Source organism: Tachyglossus aculeatus, chromosome 4 (assembly GCF_015852505.1).
Source record: "Tachyglossus aculeatus isolate mTacAcu1 chromosome 4, mTacAcu1.pri, whole genome shotgun sequence".
Lineage (NCBI taxonomy): Eukaryota > Metazoa > Chordata > Mammalia > Monotremata > Tachyglossidae > Tachyglossus > Tachyglossus aculeatus.
This window is the reverse complement of record NC_052069.1, coordinates 56,244,215-56,248,927: the sequence shown is the minus strand read 5'-3', so window position 1 is coordinate 56,248,927 and position 4,713 is coordinate 56,244,215. Positions and strand designations below refer to the sequence as shown.

The following is a 4,713-nucleotide window of genomic DNA, read 5'->3' as shown; positions in this document are numbered from 1 at the left end:
CCCCACTTTACAGATGAGGTAACTGAGGCCCAGAGAAGTTAAGTGACTTGCCCAATGTCACACAGCTGATAAGCGGTGGAACCGGGATTTGAACCCATGACTTCTGACTCCAAAGCCCGGGCTCTTTCCACTTAGCCATGCTGGGTACACTTGAGGAGTTCTGTTTGGGACTTGTTAAGTTTGAGGTGTTGGTCAGACAAGTAGAGATGCTTAAAGGCAGCAGGAAATGCAAGACTTCAGAGAGGAGAGAGGTCAGGGCTGGAGTGGTAAATTTGGAAATCATCTGCTTAGAAATGGTAGTTGAAGCCATTCAACCACCATTAAGTGAATGAGTTCTCCAAGGGAGTAGGTGCAGATGGAGAATTGAAGGGAACCAGAAATGCTTTGAGGGACTCCCTCAGTTAGGGGGTGTGAGGCAGAGGAGGAGCTCACAAAAGAAACTGAACACAACCAACTTGTACTTCCCAAGCACTTAGTACAGTGCTCTGCACACAGTAAGTGCTCAATAAATACGATTGAATGAATGAATGAAGTGGCCAGAGACATAGGAAAACAACTAGTCCCTTGTGCCAAAGTTGGATATTTCCACTATGTGGGGAAAATATTTGAATAGCCACCTCATAGTTTCTGAGTGCATGGGAACTGTCATAGAATTGCATGCACCAATTCAATAATAATAATAATAATAATGACATTTGTTAAGCACTTACTATTTGAGAAGCACTGTTCTAAGCGCTGGGGGGATACAAGGTGATCAGGTTGTCCCACGTGGGGCTCGCAGTCTTAATCCCCATTTTACAGATGAGGTATCTGAGGCTCAGAGAAGTTAAGTGACTTGCCCAAGGTCACACAGCAGACACATGGCGGAGCTGAGATGACCTCTGACTCCCAAGGCTGTGCCCTTTCCACTGAGCCATGCTGCTTCTGCTGATTCAAAAGCAGTATGGGGTGGGAATCCTCAAAGAGAGTATACAGAACTCTTGGATCAAACCGGGGCAGGTTGAGGGTGACTTAAGGAAAGTAGCTTGCCACAACTAGAGTGTTAGCCGAAGATGCCCATGATCCTTTAATAAGGAGAAACTGCCTTCTCGCATACTGGAGGCAAGGATCCAGACTCACTCTGGCAGGATATTTGGGACAGAAAATGCCATTTATTATTGGCATTTAGAAGGAATCTATAATGACCAGTTTAGAAGCTGCTTATCAGCTAGATTGGAATATTTCCAGCACTCCCAAGCAACAAGGAAACACCCAGGATTGGCTAATTAACTCAAAAACACATTGCTAATGCAATGTCCTCAATATCGGGGTTAAGTCAGTTGGGAACCTATAAGGATTTTAGGAATGGCCCCTTCTCTTTCTTTGGTAAAGCATGAGTCCTTAGAGCAGGTAATTCACACGCAGAGCCCACTTTTGGATTCTGTGCAGCCTGGGTGGGACAGCCAGCCCAGCAGTGGGGAGAAATTGGTGAGACATGCACTGAAGACCACCTCTTCTCTACCTCCTTTCTGCAGTGAATTCCTTGTTCTGGGATTAAGTGACCTCCAGCCCCTCTGTTGCCATTGCCCCATCTCACTGTTCAGACATGGTAAGGGAAAGCCCCCTGGCACAATCAGCCTTGACAGCCAAGGAGGCCGTTGGAACTCAAAGGAAGGAGCCAGGCCACAAGGAAAGGTAGAAGAGGGGTTGTCTCTTTCCTTCTACTGCAAATAATAGAAGGGAAGATTATCCAGCTAGTGTGTACAAGAGAATCAATCAATGGTAAGAATTCTAGTCTTGTCTTATGCCATTGAGTCGTTTCTGACCCATAGTGAGACCACGGGCACTTCTCCCCCAGAACGCCCCACTCTCCATCTGCAGACATTCTGATAGTGTATCTTCTTGAGAAGCAGAGTGGCTCCGTGAAAAGAGCATGGGCTTGGGAGCCAGAGGTCATGGGTTCGAATTCCGGCTCCGCCACTTGCCAGCCGTGTGACTTTGGGCAAGTCACTTAACTTCTCTGGGCCTCAGTTACCTCATCTGTAAAATGGTGATTAAGACTGTGAGCCCCATGTGGGACAACCCTATCTCCTTGTATTCCCCCCCAGCGCTTAGAACAGTGCTTTGCACATAGTAAGTGCTTAACAAATACCATTATTATTATTATTATTATTATTATTATTATTATTATTATTATCATCCTTGGTCAAAATACAGAAGTGGTTTACCATTGCCTCCTTCCATGCAGTAAACTTGAGTCTGCCCTCAACTCTCTCCCATGCTGCTGCTGCCCAGCATGGGTGAGTTTTGATTTGTAGCAGATTGCTTCTACTTGCTAGCCACTGGCCAAGCTAGGAATGGAATGGGTAGGCCTCTGCTTGACTCTCCCTCCCATAGCCGAGACTGGTAGTGTACTGGAAACTCTCCAGATGCGACCCTGAGAGAGGGGTAAGAAATCAAGACCTTACTTATTGTATCTTAAGGACCCATACACAAAATTAAGTGTTTTATTCTTAAAGGAAGTTCAGTGCCTGTTCATTAATGTTTGTGCCTTACAGAAGTTAACTTCATTTTACAGATAAAGGTAACTGAAGCACAGAGAAGTTGTTACTTGCCCAGGATCACATAGCAGACAAATGACATACGAGAGTCGGGCTTAGAGCCTATATCCTCTGACTCCCAAGCTCGTGCTCTTGCTACTAGACCATTCATTCATTCATTCAATCGTATTTATTGAGCGCTTACTGTACTAAGCACTTGGGAAGTACAAGTTGGCAACATATAGAGACGGTCCCTACCCAACAGTGGGCTCACAGTCTAGAAGGGGGAGACAGATAACAAAACAAAACATATTAACAAATTAACAAAATAAATAGAATATGTACCATGATGCTTCTTGGCACATAGAAGTGCTTAACAAATACCATAATTATTTAATCCCTCCTAAGCACTTTGGAGAGAACAGTTTAACAGAGTTGGTAGACACATTCCCTACCCACAATAAGCTAACACTGTAGAGAGAATGTGTTTCTATGTGTGAAAAAATGTGTTTGTGTCTCTTCTCTTGGCTTTGTTTCTGTCTCCTAAAGACTGTAATCTCTCTGTGGACAGGAATCACAAGTACCAATTCTATTGTATTGTACTTTCCCAAGCACTTAGTACAGTGCTCTGCACACAGTAAATGCTCAATAAATACCACTGATTGATTGACTTCTTGATTTCTTTTTTCTTTCTCCTTTCTTCTTTTTGTCTTGTTCTTTGACTATCCCTATCATTCCTCTTTTATTTCTCCTTATCTCAGAACTCTGTAAAAACCCCAGGGACTAACAAAGTATCCACAAAAAATATCATTCGCTACCCTAATTATATTTCCTTTGATTCCCTCTAATAATAATGTATTCTGTTGCCAATAAATACCACATCAACCAATCAATCAATGGTATTTATTAGGCACTTAGTATGTGTGGAGCCCTGTTCTAAGTGCTTGGAAGAATACAATACAATAGAATTAGCAGATAGGCTCCCTGCCCATAATAAGCTTACAGTCTAGAAAGTGTCTGGCACATCATAAGCACTTTCATTCATTCATTCAATCGTATTTATTGAGCGCTTACTGTGTGCAGAGCACTGTAGTAAGTGCTTGGGAAGTACAAGTTGGCAACACATAGAGATGGTCCCTACCCAACAGTGGGCTCACAGACTAGAAGGAGGAGAGAGACAACAAGACAGACCATATTAACAAAATAAAATAAATAGAATAAATATGCACAAACAAAATAAATAGACTAATAAATTTGTACAAACATATATACATATATACAGGTTCTGTGGGGAGGGGAAGGAGGTAAGGCGGGGGGATGGGGAGGGGAGGAGGGGGAGAGGAAGGAGGGGGCTCAGTCTGGGAAGGCCTCCTGGAGGAGGTGAGCTCTCAGTAGGGCCTTGAAGGGAGGAAGAGAGCTAGCTTGGTGGATGTGGGGAGGGAGGGCATTCCAGGCCCGAGGGATGACGTGGGCCGGGGGTCGATGGCGGGACAGGCGAGAACGAGGTACGGTGAGGAGATTAGCGGCAGAGGAGCGGAGGGTGCGGGCTGGGCTGGAGAAGGAGAGAAGGGAGGTGAGGTAGGAGAGGGCGAGGTGATGGACAGCCTTGAAGCCGAGGGTGAGGAGCGTTTGCCTGATGTGTAGGTTGATTGGTAGCCACTGGAGATTTTTGTGGAGGGGAGTAACATGCCCAGAGTGTTTCTGGATAAAGACAATCCGGGCAGCAGCGTGAAGTACGGATTGAAGTGGGGAGAGACAGGAGGATGGGAGATAGGAGAGGAGGCTGATACAGTAATCCAGAGGGGATAGGATGAGAGCTTGAACAAGCAGGCTAGCAGTTTGGATGGAGAGGAAAGGGCGGATCTTGGCAACGTTGCAGAGGTGAGACCAGCAGGCTTTGGTGACGGCTTGTATGTGAGGGGTGAACAAGAGGGCGGGGTCGAGGATGACACTAAGGTTGTGGGCTTGTGAGATGGGAAGGATTGTAGTGCCGTCAATAGTGATGGGAAAGTCAGGGAGAGGGCAGGGTTTGGAAGGGAAGACAAGGAGTTCAGTCTTGGACACGTTGAGTTTTAGGTGATGGGCAGACATCTAGATGGAGTTGTCCTGAAGGCAGGAGGAGATGCGAGCCTGGAGGGAGGGAGAGAGAGCAGGGGCAGAGATGTAGATGCACATAACAAATACAATTAAAAAA

General features: G+C 45.6%; 1 non-coding gene across 1 annotated transcript; it reads right to left on the bottom strand.

Annotated features, from left to right (window-relative positions):
• Window positions 1-2,289: 2,289 nt before the first annotated feature.
• Window positions 2,290-2,426, bottom strand: LOC119927968. The gene has a single exon (XR_005450931.1). It is a non-coding gene; the product is annotated as a small nucleolar RNA SNORA7 (small nucleolar RNA).
• Window positions 2,427-4,713: the final 2,287 nt, after the last annotated feature.